This window comes from Gorilla gorilla, chromosome 5 (assembly GCF_029281585.2).
Source record: "Gorilla gorilla gorilla isolate KB3781 chromosome 5, NHGRI_mGorGor1-v2.1_pri, whole genome shotgun sequence".
NCBI lineage: Eukaryota > Metazoa > Chordata > Mammalia > Primates > Hominidae > Gorilla > Gorilla gorilla.
The window spans coordinates 195098253-195116658 of NC_073229.2; the positions used below are offsets into that span (position 1 = coordinate 195098253).

Genomic DNA, 18406 nt, shown 5'->3' on the forward strand with positions numbered 1-18406 from the left:
GGCCCACGGTTAGGTTTGTTTCAGGGTCAGGGCCCAGGGTTAGGGTTGTTTTAGGGTGAGGGCCCAGGGTTGGGTTTGTTTTAGGGTCAGGGCCAGGGTCCAGGGTTAGGCTTGTTTTAGGGTCAGGGCCAGGGCCCAGGGTTAGGGTTGTTTTAGGGTCAGGGGCAGGGCCCAGCGTTAGGGTTGTTTTAGGGTCAGGGCCAGGGCCCAGGGTTAGGGTTCTTTTAGCGTCAGGGCCAGGGCCCACGGTTAGGGTTGTTTTAGGGTCAGGGCCAGGGCCCAGGGTTAGGGTTGTTTTAGGGTCAGGGCCAGGGCCCAGGGGTAGTGTTGTTTTAGGGTCAGGGCCAGTGCCCAGAGTTAGGCTTGTTTTTGGGTCAGGGCCAAGGCCCAGGGTTAGGGTTGTTTTAGGGAAAGGGCCAGGGCCCAGGGTTAGGATTGTTTTAGGTTCAGGGCCAGGGCCCAGGTTTAGGCTTGTTTCAGGGTCAGGTCTGGGGCGCAGGGTTAGGGTTGTTTTAGGGTCAGGGCCGGGGCCCAGGGTTAGGTTTGTTTTAGGGTCAGGGCCGGGGCCCATGTTTAGGGTTGTTTAAGGTCAGGGCCGGGACCCAGGGTTGGGGTTTTAGGCTCAGGGCCAGGGCCCAGTGTTAGGGTATTAGTGTCAGGGCCCAGGGTTAGGGTTTTAGGGTCAGAGCCCAGGGTTAGGGTTTTAGGGTCAGGGCCCAGGTTTAGGGTGATTTCCAGGAAGTGACATCACAATGACTCAAGCTACCACTTACTGTTGATTGTGATGAAATGCCAGCTGAGGCACATGCCTTGGGAGCTAAGTGGTTGCTGCCCTTGACTACTATGAAGACTGGTGTGGGAAGGGTCGCTTTGGATGCACTTGAGCTGGGGTCCCCAACCCCTGAGCCATGGAGCCGTAAGGAGCCACACAGCAGGTGAGTGGTGTCGAGTGAGGGAGTGAGGGAAGCTTCATCTGTATTTACAGCCACTCCCCTTTGCTCACATTCCCGCTTGAGCTCCACCTTCTCAGATGAGCAGCAGCGTTAGATTCTCATAGGAGAACGCACCCTGTTGTGAACCGTGCATGTGAGGGATCTAGGTTGCGCTGTTCTTATGAGAATCTAATACCTATTGATCTGTCTCTTTCTCCCATCACGCTCAGGTGGGACCATCCAGTTTCAGGAAAACAAGCTTAACACGCCCACTGATTCTACATTATGGTGAGTTCTATAATTATTTTATTATATATTCCAGTGTAATAATGGAAATGAAGTGCCTAATCAACGTAAATGTGCTTAAATCTTTTGGCCCAGCTCCTACCTCCCGGCAGCCTGGCCAGGCCCAGAACTCTCTCCAGTCAGCCTCTACAGACCAAGCTCATGACTCACAATGGCCTATTTAGGCCCATACCCTACCTCACGGCAGTCTCCGCAGATGAGCCTACTGCCTCACAACAGCCTCCACAGGCACAGCTCCATCGTTCCAATGGCCTCTTTAGACCCAGCTCCTGCCTCCCAGCCTTCTCTCCAGGCCCTGAACTTTCTCCGTAAGTTGAGGTAGCTGGGACTGTAGGTATACATGACGATACTTGGCTAATTTTTAAATTGTTTTGCAGACATGGGGTCTCACTTTGTTGGCCAGGCTGGTGTCAAACTAATGGCCTCAAGTGACCCTTCCACCCCTGCCTCCCATCCTCGAGGTATGTGCCACCACAAGGGGCACTTGTTCAATTTTCTAAAGAAAAAATTTCTAAAGTAAGGCTGTGGGATGATGGCAGGAAGATAAAAGAAAAACAGAAGAATAAGTTAAAATGACTTATTCACACATATTCTTTTGACAGCAAGAAGAACTGTTAGTATATACATTCCTTACAAACAAACAAACGGCAGATAAACAATGTTGTATAGGAACTTCAACACACACTGTACAATATTCCCACTTTGCTGACATAAGTTATGGAAATTTCGTGGTTTACTTGAGTGTCGCTACCAGTATTTTGCTCCTCTGACGATTTTTATCAACTTCCTCATCTGTTAACTTCTCTCCAAAGTATGTCATGTCACGACATACTGCCGCTGCACGAACACGGCCAGTGTCTTCCTATTAAACATGTAGAATGCTTTCCTAATTTCTCCTTTTACTCTCTGTCTTTGTGTTCTGCATTTTCCTTACTTTTATTGTCAGAAACTCCAGAAAGTCAATCGTACTAATTCATCACGATTTGCTTTATTAATTTATACTTTGCTTATATGGAATTTTGCCCAACAGACCTCATTACAATTTCTAACCTGTTTTATTTTGTTTTTTTTTTTCTGAGACAGGGTCTCCCTCTGTTGTCCGAGGCTGGAGGGTAGTAGTGCTATCGCAGCTGACTGCAGCCTCAACCTTCCAGGCTGAAGCGATCCTCCCATCTCAACCTCCCACGTGGCTGTGACTACAGGTGCTTGCCACTACGCCCGACTAATATTTGGTATTTTCGTATACGTGGATTCCAGAGGGGTGACAGCGAAACGTGAGTAAGCATGGATTTTGGTATATGCAGAGATGGGGGGCTGTAACTAATTCTGTATACTGAGGGACGGCAACTGTATATGTTTTTACAATTACGCTGTAGGATACATACTGTTGCATAGCCTTGAAAATAATAATTTTTAATGGAGTGGAAGAATAATAATAATATTGCTAAAAGTAGCAGCTGGCCAGGTGTGGTGGCTCACACTGGTAATCGCAACACTTTGGGAGGCTGAGGCAGGAGGATGGCTTGAGGCCAAGAGTTTGCGATAGGCCTTGGAAACAAAGGGGGAGTCACCATCCCTACAGAAAAATACATGAATTAGCCTAGTGTGGTGGCACGTTCCTGTAGTCCCAGCTACTTGGGAGGCTGAGGTGGGAGGATCACTCAAGCCCAGGGAGGCTGAGACTGCAGTGAGTCATGATCAGGCCTCTGCACTCCAGCCTGGGTGACAGAGTGAGACCCTGTCTCAAAACAACAAAAAAGTAGCAGCTAACATCAACTGACCTTTTATACCAGGTGCCTATTGATACCATAGTTTAATTTCTTAGAACTGTTTCTTATTTCACTTACCAACTCTGTCTTCAGTTACTGCCAGATTTTTACTGTGTGTGTACAGATGACCTTTTGTTTAGATTGAATTGTCTCCCCAGAAGTAAGATTACTGTGAGTCATGGTGAATGGACATTCTCATTACCCTTGATGTAAATTGACAGGGTTTTGGGTGCCTCCCAGCTATAATCTTAGCACTTTGGGAGGCTAAGAGAGGAGGATTGCTTGAGGCCAAGAGTTGGAGGAGGCAGTATGGCAGTATGGTGAGACCCTGTCTCCATTATTTTAAAAAATTGACAAGCTTTACCCGGGAAGGCTTATACACAATGTAAACACCCCTCATAGTATAAGAAAGTGCCCATTTCACTGCACCTTTGCCAGCACAGGGTATTATAATTTAGTAAGTCATTTTTTGTTTGATTATTTTAAATAGATAAAAGACCTCATATTACTTTACTTGTCACATTTCAACATCTTTCCTTAGCTTATTAGCTCTACCTCTTTTCTGTCTGTAAATGGTTGTTGTTGTTTTGTTCTTTGAGACAGGGTCTTGCTCTGTCACCAGGCTAGACTGTAGTGGCATAATCATGCCTCGCTGCAGCCTTGACCTCCCAGGCTCAAACTTCAGCATTCCGAGTAGCTGGGACTACAAGTGTGCACCACCACTCCCAGCTAACTTTTTTCTTCTTTTGGATAGAGACAGGTTCTCACTGTGTTGTCCAGACCGGTCTCTAGCTCCTGGCCTTAAGCAATCCTCCTGCATTAGCTTCTCAAATTGCTGGAATTTCAGGCATGAGCCACCATGCCTGGCCTGGGCTAGTCCTGTATTCTCTAGAGTTCTCTTTACTTTGTGCTAGCCAATCTCTCATTATGCTGTTCACCTGTTATAATGAATAATTCTCCGTATTAAATTTTACCACTTTAAACTTTTGAGTGGTTTTATGCTTCCTGATTGGACTCTGACTAATATGTTAGGAAGGGTCCCAGGAGATAAACCCACACAGATGGGATTTGGGCATAGGTTTGGTTTCCCAGGGGGCAGTGCTGAGCTCTTTGCCAGTGGGAAATGGGATGCTGGTGATTTCCAGGAAGTGACCTCACAGTGACTCAAGCTACCACTTACTGTTGATTGTGACGAAATGCCAGCTGAGGCACATGCCTTGGGAGCTAAGTGGTTGCTGCCCTTGACCACTATGAAGACTGGTGTGGGAAGGGTCGCTTTGGATGCACTTGAGCAGGGGTCCCCAACCCCTGAGCCATGGAGCCGTAGGGAGCCACACAGCAGGAGGTGAGTGGTGTCGAGTGAGGGAGTGAGGGAAGCTTCGTCTGTATTTACAGCCACTCCCCTTTGCTCACATTCCCGCCTGAGCTCCACCTTCTCAGATGAGCAGCAGCATTAGATTCTCATAGGAGAACGCACCCTGTTGTGAACCATGCATGTGAGGGATCTAGGTTGCGCTGTGCTTATGAGTATCTAATACCTATTGATCTGTCACTTTCTCCCATCACGCTCAGGTGGGACCATCCAGTTTCAGGAAAACAAGCTTAACACGCCCACTGATTCTACATTATGGTGAGTTGCATAATCATTTTATTATATATTGGATATATAATACGTATATATATTTATATATATGTAATAATGGAAATAAAGTGCCTAATAAATGTAAATGTGCTTAAATCTTTTTAAGCAGATTCTTCAGGCCCAGCATCTGCCTCACTGTGGACCCCCCAAGCCAAGCTCCCAACCTTTCAGCAGCTTCTACACACCCAGCTCCCACCTGCCAGTGGCCTCTTCAGGCCCATGGGGCTCATTCCTCACAACAGCCTTTCCAGTCCCAGTTTTTCCCTTCCGGCGGCCTCTCCGGGCTGAGAACCTCCTCAAGTCGGCCTCTCCAGACTCACTTGCACCCTCCAGGCGTCCTCTCCGGGCCAAGCTCCTCTTCCTGGCTGCGTCTCCAGGCCCGACTCCTGCCTCTCAACAACCTCTTTGGACTCAGTGCCTACCCATCTCCTGGCATCCTTGGTCGGCCCACAGCTTCCTCAAGCCAAGCTCCCCAGGCCCAGGTCAGGCCTCACGGTGCCCCCTCCACGATGAGCTCCTGCCCTCCAATGGCACCTGCAGGACCCAAATGGTCTCCGGTCGGTGGGCTCCTCCACGCCAAGCTTGGGCCTCCCGGTGACCTCTGCAGGCCCAAGTTGTCCTGAAGTCGGCATCTCCCAGCCATGCCTCCCAGCAAGTAAGCAAGCTCTTTTGGCTCAACTCCTGCCCAGCTCCCAACCGCCTTTGTAGGTCCCGAACTTTCTCCAGCCAAGTTCTTTGGGCCTCATTCCTGCCGCCCGGTGGCCTGTACGGGCCCAGCAATGGTTGGAGAACGGCCTCTGCAGGTCCCGCTCTTGCCTCCCAGGGGCCTCTCCAGGCCCAGCTCTTGCCCCCACGGCGGCCACCTGGGGCCAAGTCCCTGCCTGCCTCCCAGCAGCCCGCATGCGGCCCAGCTCCTCCCTCACGGTGGCCTGTTGATGCCCATGCCTCTGGTACCCTGCCCAGAGGCATGAGCCCCTGCCACACACTGGCTCCTCCCACGCTGAGAGAGGTCAGCGTGAGCCCTTGCCTCACACCGGCCCCTCCCATGCTGAGAGAGGTCAGCGTGAGCCCCTTGCCTGACACTGGCTCCTCCCACGCTGAGAGAGGTCAGCGTGAGCCCTTGCCTCACACCGGCCCCTCCCATGCTGAGAGAGGTCGGCGTGAGCCCTTGACTCACACCGGCCCCTCCCACGGTGAGAGAGGTCAGCGTCAGCCCCTTGCCTCACACCGGCCCCTCCCACGCTGAGAGAGGTCGGCGTGAGCCCTTGCCTCACACCGGCCCCTCCCACGCTGAGAGAGGTCGGCGTGAGCCCCTTGCCTCACACCGGCCCCTCCCACGCTGAGAGAGGTCGGCGTGAGCCCCTTGCCTCACACCGGCCCCTCCCACGCTGAGAGAGGTCAACATGAGCCCCTTGCCTCACACCGGCCCCTCCCACGCTGAGAGAAGTCAACATGAGCCCCTTGCCTCACACCGGCCCCTCCCACGCTGAGAGAGGTCGGTGTGAGCCCTTGCCTCACACCGGCCCCTCCCACGCTGAGAGAGGTCAACATGAGCCCCTTGCCTCACACCGGCCCCTCCCAGGCTGAGAGAGGTCAGCGTGAGCCCTTGCCTCACACCGGCCCCTCCCACGCTGAGAGAGGTCAACATGAGCCCCTGCCTCACACCGGCCCCTCCCAGGCTGAGAGAGGTCAGCGTGAGCCCTTGCCTCACACCGGCCCCTCCCACGCTGAGAGAGGTCGGCATGAGCCCCTTGCCTCACACGGGCCCCTCTCACTCTGACAGAGGTCAGCCTGAGCCCTTGTCTCACACCGGCCCCTCCCACGGTGAGAGAGGTCATCAGCCCCTTGCCTCACACCGGCCCCTCCCACGCTGAGAGAGGTCAGCGTGAGCCCTTGCCTCACACCGGCCCCTCCCACGCTGAGAGAGGTCAGCGTGAGCCCCTTGCCTCACCCCGGCCCCTCCCACGCTGAGAGAGGTCGGCGTGAGCCCTTGCCTCACACCGGCCCCTCCCACGCTGAGAGAGGTCGGCGTGAGCCCCTTGCCTCACACCGGCCCCTCCCACGCTGTGAGAGGTCGGCGTGAGCCCTTGCCTCACACCGGCCCCTCCCACGGTGAGAGAGGTCAGCGTGAGCCCCTGCCTCAACAGGCCACCGTGAGGGAGGAGCAGGGTCGCACGCGGGCTGCTGTGAGGCAGGCAGCGACTTGGGCCTGGGGGGTCGTGGTGGGGTGAGAGCTGGGCTTGGAGACTCCCCTGGGAGGCAACAGCGGGGCCTACAGACTCTGTTCTCCAGCCGGAGCTGGGACTGTTCAGGTACTGGGAGGTGGGATGTGGGTCTGAAGAGCTTGGTTGCAGAAACTTCGGGGTCTACAAACGCAGGTGGGAGCTGAGCCAAAAAAGCTTGTTTGCTGGGAGGCGGGAGATGCAGCCAGGAGAAACAGCTGTGCCTGCAGAGGCCGCCATGCGGGAGGCGGAGGCCGGGCCTCCTCAAATCGGCCTCTCCAGACCCACTTGCAGCCTCCCGGCATCCTCTCCGGGCCCAGCTCTTCCTCCCGGCTGCGTCTCCAGGCCTGACTCTGGCCTCCCAACAACGTCTTTGGACTCAGCTCCTGCCCAGCTCCCAGCAGGCCCAAGTTGTCGTCAAGTCGGCCTGGAATTGGGCCCGGAAGAGCAGCAAGTCGGCCTCCCCGGGCCCAGCTCCGTCCTCTCGGCGGCCTCTCCAGGTGCAAAACTTCCTCGAGTCAGCCTCTCCAGGCCCAGCTCCTCCTGCCTCCCAGTGGCCTCTTTCAGCCCAGACCAGCTCATGGCTCTTGGCGGCCTTCCCAGGCCCCGCTTTTGACTTTTGGTGGCCTCTTCAGGCCCAGAACTTGACCTCCAGTGGGCCTTTGCAGGCCCGGCCTCCTGCCTCTCGAAGGCCTGCACGGGCCCGGACTCACAGCGGACTCACAGCGGACTCTCCATGCCCAGCTAGCTCTCGCCTCATTGCGGCCTCCCGAGTCCAAAGCTCCTGCCTCTCGGCCGCTTCGGCAGGCCCAGCTCCCGCCTGCCAGTGGCCTCTTTAGGCCCAGCTCATTCCTCACAACGGCCTTCCCAGGCCCCGTTTTTCCCTTCTGGCAGCCTCTTGGCCTCTAATTTGTTTATCTTTTGTGTATAAATCCCAAAATATTGAATTTTGGAATATTTCCACCATTATGTAAATATTTTGGTAGGTGATTTATTTGGGGTGAGTTTCTGCACCAAGCCCGAATTTTTTATTTTATTTTCCTTATTATTTGGTGTTAAACAGGTTTAATGACGGTCATGGCAACTGTTTGGCACAATGAAAAATATCGCCCATGATCAACGTGTTCTGTTCTGGGGAAGGGGGCAAAGGCAGGGTGAATCACTTTCTTAAAAAGTATAGCTCAAGTTGGGAGTGCAGAGGGAATGGGGAGAAAACCCTCCCGCTGCCTGTGTCGAAGTGCAGGAGCCCCCACCCCCATACTCACCTGAGTCCAGCCCCTCTGGGGAAAGAAGGGGTGCATGAACTCCCCCTAGTCCACAGGCACCTCCCTGTGGCCCAAGGCCCTCTTCACACTCCATCTTGTAGCCCCAACAGGAGCTATTTTCCGAAAAGTGAAAAGCTCTGAAGGTCCCACAATTCATGGTATGTACACCTCCCTCACCAGGGGCTGCAAAGTGGCCTGGAGCTCCATACTGAGTAGAAGTCTTTGGGCCAGAGTCAGCATCTGGCTGACGGTCCGGATATCCTGGTTGGAGTGACCCTGGTGCGCCCTGCCAGGGCCTGGTGCCGCTTGCTGAAGATCATGACCGCCACTCATGGGCCACCGATGTGGTCCTTGTCCCATTTGTTGGGGCTGCGTCCATCCTTCTCAGAAGATGAGTCCTGTTCCTTGCGCAGGGCACTGAGGGACTGGGCCTGACATCATCTGAGTGGTAGAGGCAACTGGGTGTCGGGAGACATGATGGAGAGGAAAGCATCATCATGGTCATTCTCTGTCTCACTGTCCAGCAGGGACTCCCCTGAGGGGCCCAGGGCTCCTCCTCCATGGTGGGAGGTGAGCTTTTAACAGGTTCCACCACCCCCAAAGTGTGTAGGGTTGCGGGCCCTGGGCTTTCAGGGCAGGTGGCTCCAGGGGGCTGCCCAGGGTCAACACTCCCTGTGCCACCTGGTGGATGCTCATGAGCAACAGCTGCCAACTTGGCAGGTTGTTTTCTCTGGTTGGAGGCCACTGAGTAACTGGCAGGTTGCTGGGCCTCGTGTGGCTGCAGGGAGGGGTCAGGAAGGGGAGGGAGTACCAGGGGAACACGGCCACAGAGTGACCTTCCACATTCCTCCACACGAACATGCTGACGCCACGGGAGGCCTCACTGAATGCAGGCCTGGGGGCCGAGTACTTGGTCCGGGCAGGGAGTTCCTGGCAGGGGCTCACACCTCACCCCCTCCTCAGCCCAGGTGGCTTGGGCCCAGAGAAGTGGGGGTTGGAGAGGAGCAGAAGACCAGGCCTCAAGTTTTGTTTTTTTTTGTTTGTTTTTTTGTTTTTGAAATGTAGTTTGACTCTTGTCACCCAGGCTGGAGTGCAGTGGCACGATCTCAGTGGCCTTCATACCTGGCTAATTTTTTGTATTTTTACTGGGGGTGGGGTTTTGCCATGTTGGCCAGGCTGGTCTTGACCTCCCGACCTCAGGTGATCCACCCACCTCAGCCTCCCAAAATGGGATTACGGGCATGAGCCACTGCTCCCAACTTCATTCATTTTTACTTGAAAAACTCCGTTAAGCATTTTTTTAAGGTAGACCTAGTGGTCCTGAATGCCCTCAGCTTTGTTTGTCGAGGAAGCACGTTATTTCTTTTTTCTTTCTGAAGGACAGCTTTGTCAGACATAGTATTAGTTGCTGGCACTTTTTTTCTTTCAGCACTTTGAATGTATTATTCGATTCTGTCCTGACCTGCAAAGTTTCTTTAACTTTTGACTATTTGATTATATTGTGACTTGGTGAGTATCTATTTGGTTTGAACCTCTTCAGGAATCTTTAAGCTTCATGGATTTAGATGTGTAAATCTCTCCCATGATTTAGGCAGTCTTCAGCCATTCTTTAAATAAGCTTTCTTCTCCTTTCTCTACTTTCCTTTTCAAACTCCCATAACCTGACAATGGGTTGCCTAATGGTGTCTTGTTGGCTTTCTTTTCTCTGTCTTTTTTTCTTTTTTTTTTTTTTTGAGACAGAGTCATGCTCTGTCACCCAGGCTGGAGTGCAATGTGTGGTCTAGGCTCACTAGGGTTCTGGTTAGGGTTTTAGGGTAAGGGCGAAGGGTTAGGGTTTTAGGGTAAGGGCGAAGGGTTAGGGTTTTAGGGTAAGGGCGAAGGGTTAGGGTTTTAGGGTAAGGGCGAAGGGTTAGGGTTTTAGGGTCAGGGCCCAGGGTTAGGGTTTTAGGGTCAGGGCCCAGGGTTAGGGTTTTAGGGTCAGGGCCCAGGGTTAGGGTTTTAGGGACAGGGCCCAGCGTTCGGGTTTTAGGGTCAGGGCCCAGGGCCCAGGGTTAGGGTTTTAGGGTCAGTGCCTGGGGCCCAGGGTTAGGGCTTTAGGGCCAGGGCCCGGGGCCAGGGTTAGGGCTTTAGGGCCAGGGCCCGGGGCCCACGGTTAGGGCTTTAGGGCCAGGGCCCGGGGCCCAGGGTTAGGGCTTTAGGGTCAGGGCCCGGGGCCCAGGGTTAGGGCTTTAGGGTCAGGGCCCGGGGCCCAGGGTTAGGGCTTCAGGGTCAGGGCCCGGGGCCCAGGGTTAGGGCTTCAGGGTCAGGGCCCGGGGCCCAGGGTTTGGGCTTCAGGGTCAGGGCCCGGGGCCCAGGGTTTGGGCTTCAGGGTCAGGGCCCGGGGCCCAGGGTTAGGGCTTTAGGGACAGGGCCCGAGGCCCAGGGTTAGGGCTTCAGGGCCAGGGCCCGAGGCCCAGAGTTAGGGCTTCAGGGTCAGGGCCCGGGGCCCAGTGTTAGGGCTTTAGGGCCAGGGCCCGGGGCCCAGGGTTAGGGCTTTAGGGCCAGGGCTCGGGGCCCAGGGTTAGGGCTTTAGGGTCAGGGCCCGGGGCCCAGGGTTAGGGCTTTAGGGTCAGGGCCCAGGGCCCAGGGTTAGGGCTTTAGGGACAGGGCCCGGGGCCCAGGGTTAGGGCTTCAAGGCCAGGGCCCGAGGCCCAGAGTTAGGGCTTCAGGGTCAGGGCCCGGGGCCCAGTGTTAGGGCTTCAGGGTCAGGGACCGGGGCCCAGGGTTAGGGCTTCAGGGTTAGGGCCGGGGCCCAGGGTTTGGGCTTCAGGGTCAGGGCCCGGGGCCCAGGGTTTGGGCTTCAGGGTCAGGGCCCGGGGCCCAGGGTTAGGGCTTCTGGGTCAGGGCCCGGGGCCCAGGGTTAGGGCTTCAGGGTCAGGGCCCGGGGCCCAGGGTTAGGGCTTCAGGGTCAGGGCCCGGGGCCCAGGGTTAGGGCTTCAGGGTCAGGGACCGGGGCCCAGGGTTAGGGCTTCAGGGTCAGGGACCGGGGCCCAGGGTGAGGGCTTCAGGGTCCGGGCCCGGGGCCCAGGGTTAGGGCTTCAGGGTCAGGGACCGGGGCCCAGGGTTAGGGTTTTAGGGTCAGGGCCCGGGGCCCAGGGTTAGGGTTTTAGGGTCAGGGCCCGGGGCCCAGGGTTAGGGTGATTTCCAGGAAGTGACCTCACAACGACTCAAGCTACCACTTACTGTTGATTGTGATGAAATGCCAGCTGAGACACACGCCTTGGGAGCTAAGTGGTTGCTGCACTTGACTACTATGAAGACTGGTGTGGGAAGGGTCGCTTTGGATGCACTTGAGCAGGGGTCCCCAACCCCTGAGCCATGGAGCCGTAAGGAGCCACACAGCAGGTGAGTGGTGTCGAGTGAGGGAGTGAGGGAAGCTTCGTCTGTATTTACAGCCACTCCCCTTTGCTCACATTCCCGCCTGAGCTCCACCTTCTCAGATGAGCAGCAGCATTAGATTCTCATAGGAGAACGCACCCTGTTGTGAACCGTGCATGTGAGGGATCTAGGTTGCGCTGTTCTTATGAGAATCTAATACCTATTGATCTGTCACTTTCTCCCATCACGCTCAGGTGGGACCATCCAGTTTCAGGAAAACAAGCTTAACACGCCCACTGATTCTACATTATGGTGAGTTCTATAATTATTTTATTATATATTCCAGTGTAATAATGGAAATGAAGTGCCTAATCAACATAAATGTGCTTAAATCTTTTGGCCCAGCTCCTACCTCCCGGCAGCCTGGCCAGGCCCAGAACTCTCTCCAGTCAGCCTCTACAGACCAAGCTCATGACTCACAATGGCCTATTTAGGCCCATACCCTACCTCACGGCAGTCTCCGCAGATGAGCCTACTGCCTCACAACAGCCTCCACAGGCACAGCTCCATCGTTCCAATGGCCTCTTTAGACCCAGCTCCTGCCTCCCAGCCTTCTCTCCAGGCCCTGAACTTTCTCCGTAAGTTGAGGTAGCTGGGACTGTAGGTATACATGACGATACTTGGCTAATTTTTAAATTGTTTGGCAGACATGGGGTCTCACTTTGTTGACCAGGCTGCTGTCAAACTAATGGCCTCAAGTGACCCTTCCACCCCTGCCTCCCATCCTCGAGGTATGTGCCACCACAAGGGGCACTTGTTCAATTTTCTAAAGAAAAAATTTCTAAAGTAAGGCTGTGGGATGATGGCAGGAAGATAAAAGAAAAACAGAAGAATAAGTTAGAATGACTTATTCACACATATTTTTTGACAGCAAGAAGAACTGTTAGTATATACATTCCTTACAAACAAACAAACGGCAGATAAACAATGTTGTATAGGAACTTCAACACACACTGTACAATATTCCCACTTTGCTGACATAAGTTATGGAAATTTCGTGGTTTCCTTGAGTGTCGCTACCAGTATTTTGCTCTTCTGACGATTTTTATCAACTTCCTCATCTGTTAACTTCTCTCCAAAGTATGTCATGACACGACATACTGCCGCTGCACGAACACGGCCAGTGTCTTCCTATTAAACATGTAGAATGCTTTCCTAATTTCTCCTTTTACTCTCTGTCTTTGTGTTCTGCATTTTCCTTACTTTTATTGTCAGAAACTCCAGAAAGTCAATCGTACTAATTTATCACGATTTGCTTTATTAATTTATACTATGCTTATATGGAATTTTGCCCAACAGACCTCATTATAATTTGGGCCAGGGCCCAGGGTTAGGGTTGTTTCAGGGTCAGGGCCAGGGCCCAGGGTTAGGCTTGTTTTAGGGTCAGGGCCGGGGCCCAGGTTTAGGGTTGTTTTAGGGTCAGGGCCGGGGCTCAGGGTTAGGGTTGTTTTAGGGTCAGGGCCGGAGCCCAGGGTTAGGGTTGTTTTAGGGTCAGGGCCGGGGCCCAGGGTAAGGTTTGTCTTAGGGTCAGGGCCAGGGCCCAGGGTTAGGCTTGTTTTTAGGGTCAGGGCCAGGGCCCAGGGTTAGGCTTGTTTTAGGGTCAGGGCCGGGGCCCAGGTTTAGGGTTGTTTTAGGGTCAGGGCCGGGGCTCAGGGTTAGGGTTGTTTTAGGGTCAGGGCCAGGGCCCATGGTTAGGGTTGGTTTAGGGTCAGGGCCAGGGCCCAGGGTTAGGCTTGTTTTCGGGTCAGGGCCAGGGCCCAGGGTTAGGCTTGTTTTAGGGTCAGGGTCAGGGCCCAGGGTTAGGGTTGTTTTAGGGTCAGGGCCAGGGCCCAGGGTTAGGGTTGTTTTAGGGTCAGGGCCAGGGCCCAGGGTTAGGGTTGTTTTAGGATCAGGGCCAGGGCCCAGGTTTAGGGTTGTTTTAGGTTCAGGGCCAGGGCCCAGGGTTAGGCTTGTTTTAGGGTCAAAGACAGGGCCCAGAGTTAGGGTTGTTTTAGGGTCAGGGCCAGGGCCCAGGGTTAGGATTGTTTTAGGGTCAGGGCCAGGTCCCAGGGTTAGGCTTGTTTTAGGTTCAGGGCCAGGGCCCAGGGTCAGGGTTGATTTAGGGTCATGGCCAGGGCCCAGGGTTAGGGCAGTTTTAGGGTCAGGGCCAGGGCCCAGTGTTAGGCTTGTTTTAGGGTCAGGGCCAGGGCTCAGAGTCAGGTTTGTGTTAGGGTCAGGGCCAGGGCACAGGGTTAGGGTTGTTTTAGGTTCAGGACCTGGGCCCACGATTAGGCTTGTTTTAGTGCCAGGGCCCAGGGTCAGGGTTGTTTTAGGTCAGGGCCAGGGCCCAGCATTAGGGTTGTTTTAGGTCAGGGTCAGGGCCCAGGTTTAGGGTTGTTTTAGGGTCTGCGCCAGGGCCCTGGGTTAGGCTTGTTTTAGGGTCAGGACCAGGGCCCAGGGATAGGCTTGTTTTAGGGTCAGGGCCAGGGCCCAGGGTTAGGGTTGTTTTAGGGTCAGGGCCAGGGCTCAGAGTTAGGTTTGTTTTAGGGTCAGGGCCAGGGCCCAGGGTTAGGGTTGTTTTAGGGTCAGGGCCAGGGCCCAGGGTTAGGCTTGTTTTAGGGTCAGGGCCAGGGCCAAGCGTTAGGCTTGTTTTAGGGTCAGTGCGAGGGCCGAGGGTTAGGCTTGTTTTAGAGTCAGGGTCAGGGCCCAGGGTTAGGGTTGTTTTAGGGTCAGGTCCAAGGCCCAGGGTTAGGGTTGTTTTAGGGTCAGGGCCAGGGCCCAGGGTTAGGGTTGTTTTAGGGTCAGGGCCAGGGCCCAGGGTTAGGCTTGTTTGAGGTCCAGGGCCAGGGCCCAGGTTTAGGGTGGTTTTAGGTTCAGGGCCAGGGTGAGGGTTGTTTTAGGGTGAGGCCCAGGGTTGTGTTTGTTTTAGGGTCAGGGCCAGGGCCCAGGGTTAGGGTTGTTTTAGGGTCAGGGCCAGGGCCCAGGGTTAGGCTTGTTTTAGGGTCCGGGCCAGGGCCCAGGGTTAGGGTTCTTTTAGGGTCAGGGCCAGGGCCCAGGTTTAGGGTTGTTTTAGGGTCAAGGCCACGACCCAGGGTTAGGGTTGTTTTAGGGTCAGGGCCAGGGCCCAGGGTTAGGGTTCTTTTAGGGTCAGGACCTGGGTCCAGGGTTAGGCTTATTTTAGTGCCAGGTCCCAGGGTTAGTTTTGTTTTAGGGTCAGGGCCAGGGCCCAGGGTTAGGGTTGTTTTAGGTCAGGTCCAGGGCCCAGGGTTAGGCTTGTTTTAGGTCAGGGGCAGGTCCCAGGGTTAGGGTTGTTTTAGGGTCTGGGCCAGGGCCCAGGTTAGGGTTGTTTTAGGGTCAGGGCCAGGGCCCTGGGTTAGGCTTCTTTTAGGGTCAGGGCCAGGGCCCAGGGTTAGGGTTGTTTTAGGGTCAGGGCCAGGGCCCAGGGTTAGGGTTGTTTTAGGGTCAGGGCTAGGGCCCAGTGTTAGGGTTCTTTTAGGTTCAGGGCCAGGGCCCAGGTTTAGGGTTGTTTTAGGGTCAGGGCCAGGGCCCATGGTTAGGGTTGTTTTAGGGTCAGGGTCAGGGCCCAGGTTTAGGCTTGTTTTCGGGTCAGGGCCAGGGCCCAGGGTTAGGCTTGTTTTAGGGTCAGGGTCAGGGCCCAGGGTTAGGGTTGTTTTAGGGTCAGGACCAGGGCCCAGGGTTAAGGTTGTTTTAGGGTCAGGGCCAGGGCCCAGGGTTAGGGTTGTTTTAGGGTCATGGCCAGGGCCCAGGGTTAGGGTTGTTTTAGGGTCAGGGCCAGGGCCCAGGGTTAGGGTTTTTTTAGGGTCTGGGCCAGGGCCCAGGGTTAGGCTTGTTTTAGGGTCGGGGCCCAGGGTTAGGTTTGTTTTATGGTCGAGGCCCAGGGTTAGGGTTTTTTTCGGGTCGGGGCCCAGCGTTAGGCTTGTTTTAGGATCAGGTCCCAGGGTTAGGGTTGTTTTAGGGTCAGCGCCCAGAGTTAGGGTTGTTTTAGGGTCAGGGACCAGAATTAGGTTTGTTTTAGGGTCAGGGCCCAGGGTTGGGTTTGTTTTAGGGTCAGGGCCAGGGCCCAGGGTTAGGGTTGTTTTAGGGTCAGGGCCAGGGCCCAGGGTTAGGGTTGTTTTAGGGTCAGGGCCAGGGCCCAGGGTTAGGCTTGTTTTAGGGTCAAAGACAGGGCCCAGGTTTAGGGTTGTTTTAGGGTCAGGGCCAGGGCCCAGGGTTAGGATTGTTTTAGGGTCAGGGCCAGGTCCCAGGGTTAGGCTTGTTTTAGGTTCAGGGGCAGGGCCCAGGGTCAGGGTTGTTTTAGGGTCAGGTTCAGGGCCGAGGGTTAGGGTTGTTTTAGGGTCAGGGCCAGGGCCCAGTGTTAGGCTTGTTTTCGGGTCAGGGCCAGGGCCCAGGGTTAGGCTTGTTTTAGGGTCAGGGCCAGGGCCCAGGGTTAGGGTTGTTTTAGGGTCAGGGCCAGGGCCCAGGGTTAGGGTTGTTTTAGGGTCAGGGCCAGGGCTCAGAGTTAGGTTTGTTTTAGGGTCAGGGCCAGGGCACAGGGTTAGGGTTGTTTTAGGGTCAGGGCCAGGGCCCAGCGTTAGGGTTGTTTTAGGTTCAGGACCTGGGCCCATGATTAGGCTTGTTTCAGTGCCAGGGCCCAGGGTCAGGGTTGTTTTAGGTCAGGGCCAGGGCCCAGCATTAGGGTTGTTTTAGGTCAGGGCCAGGGCCCAGGTTTAGGGTTGTTTTAGGGTCTGCGCCAGGGCCCTGGGTTTGGCTTGTTTTAGGGTCAGGGCCAGGGCCCAGGGTTAGGCTTGTTTTAGGGTAAGGGACAGGGCCAGGGTTAGGGTTGTTTTAGGGTCAGGGCCAGGGCCCAGGGTTAGGCTTGTTTTAGGGTCAGGGCCAGGGCCAAGGGTTAGGGTTGTGTTAGGGTCAGGGCCTGGGCCCAGGGTTAGGGTTGTTTTAGGGTCAGGACCTGGGTCCAGGGTTAGGCTTATTTTAGTGCCAGGTCCCAGGGTTAGTGTTGTTTTAGGGTCAGGGCCAGGGCCCAGGGTTAGGGTTGTTTTAGGTCAGGTCCAGGGCCCAGGGTTAGGCTTGTTTTAGGTCAGGGGCAGGTCCCAGGGTTAGGGTTGTTTTAGGGTCTGGGCCAGGGCCCAGGTTAGGGTTGTTTTAGGGTCAGGGCCAGGGCCCAGGGTTAGGCTTGTTTTAGGGTCAGGGCCAGGGCCCAGGGTTAGGGTTGTTTTAGGGTCAGGGCCAGGGCCCAGGGTTAGGGTTGTTTTAGGGTCAGGGCCAGGGCCCAGTGTTAGGGTTCTTTTAGGTTCAGGGCCAGGGCCCAGGGTTAGGGTTGTTTTAGGATCAGGGCCAGTGCCCAGGGTTAGGGTTGTTTTAGGGTCAGGGCCAGGGCCCAGGGTTAGGGTTGTTTTCGGTTCAGGGCCAGGGCCCAGGGTTAGGGTTGTTTTAGGGTCAGGGCCAGGGCCCAGGGTTAGGGTTGTTTTAGGGTCAGGGCCAGGGCCCAGGGTTAGGGTTGTTATAGGGTCAGGACCTGGGCACACGGTTAGGCTTGTTTTAGTGCCAGGGCCCAGGGTTAGGGTTGTTTTAGGGTCAGGGTCAGGGCCCAGGGTTAGGGTTGTTTTAGGTCAGGGCCAGGTCCCTGGTTTAGTGTTGTTTTAGGGTCAGGGTCAGGGACCAGGGTTAGGGTTGTTTTAGGGTCAGGGCCAGGGCCCAGGGTTAGGCTTGTTTTAGTGTCAGGGCCAGGGCCAAGGGTTAGGCTTGTTTTAGGGTCAGGGCCAGGGCCCAGGGTTAGGCTTGTTTTAGGGTCAGGGCCAGGGCCCAGGGTTAGGGTTGTTTTAGGGTCAGGTCCAGGGCCCAGGGTTAGGGTTGTTTGAGGGTCAGGGCCAGGGCCTAGGGTTAGGCTTGTTTTAGGATCAGGGCCAGGGCCCAGGGTTAGGCTTGTTTGAGGGCCAGGGCCAGGGCCCAGGTTTAGGGTTGTTTTAGGGTCAGGGCCAGGGTTAGGGTTGTTTTAGGGTGAGTCCCAGGGTTGGGTTTGTTTTAGGGTCAGGGCCAGGGCCCAGGGTTAGGGTTGTTTTAGGGTCAGGGCCAGGGCCCAGGGTTAGGCTTGTGTTAGGGTCAGGGCCTCGGCCCAGGGTTAGGGTTGTTTTAGGGTCAGGACCTGGGTCCAGGGTTAGGCTTATTTTCGTGCCAGGTCCCAGGGTTAGTGTTGTTTTAGGGTCAGGGCCAGGGCCCAGGTTTAGGGTTGTTTCAGGTCAGGTCCAGGGCCCAGGGTTAGGCTTGTTTTAGGTCAGGGGCAGGTCCCAGTGTTAGGGTTGTTTTAGGGTCTGGACCAGGGCCCAGGTTAGGGTTGTTTTTGGGTCAGGGCGAGGACCCAGGGTTAGGGTTGTTTTAGGTCTGGGCCAGGTCCCAGGGTTAGGGTTGTTTTAGGGTCAGGGCCAGGGCCCAGGGTTAGGCTTGTTTTAGGGTCAGGGCCAGGGCCCAGGGTGAGGGTTGTTTTAGGGTCACGGCCACGGCCCAGGGTTAGGCTTGTTTTAGGGTCAGGGCCAGGGCCCAGTGTTAGGCTTCTTTTAGTGGCAGGGCCCAGGGTTAGGGTTGTTTTAGGGTCAGGGCCAGGGCCCAGGGTTAGGCTTGTTTTATTGTCAGAGCCAGGGCCCAGGGTTAGGGTTGTTTTAGGGTCAGGACTTGGGCCCAGGGTTAGGCTTGTTTTAGTTCCAGGGCCCAGGGTTAAGGTTTTGTTAGGGTCGGGGCCCAGGGTTAGGCTTGTTTTTGGATCAGGGCCCAGGGTTAAGTTTGTTTTAGGGTCAGGGCCCAGGGTTAGGGTTGTTTTATGGTCAGGGCCCTGTGTTAGGGTTATTTTAGTGTCATGGCCAGG

The 18406-nt window shown here is 55.3% G+C and overlaps 1 long non-coding RNA gene across 3 annotated transcripts in view; it reads left to right on the forward strand.

The window, feature by feature from the left end:
• The window catches only part of LOC129534169 (uncharacterized), a 39270-nt gene that overhangs the window by 5471 nt on the left and 15393 nt on the right, over window positions 1-18406 (forward strand). For all 3 annotated transcript variants that reach the window (XR_010134428.1, XR_010134427.1, XR_010134429.1), the window contains exons 4-8: window positions 1163-1220; window positions 1314-1546; window positions 11382-11520; window positions 11748-11805; window positions 11899-12131. This is a non-coding gene — a long non-coding RNA (uncharacterized lncRNA). The remainder of the gene's footprint in view (window positions 1-1162; window positions 1221-1313; window positions 1547-11381; window positions 11521-11747; window positions 11806-11898; window positions 12132-18406) is intronic.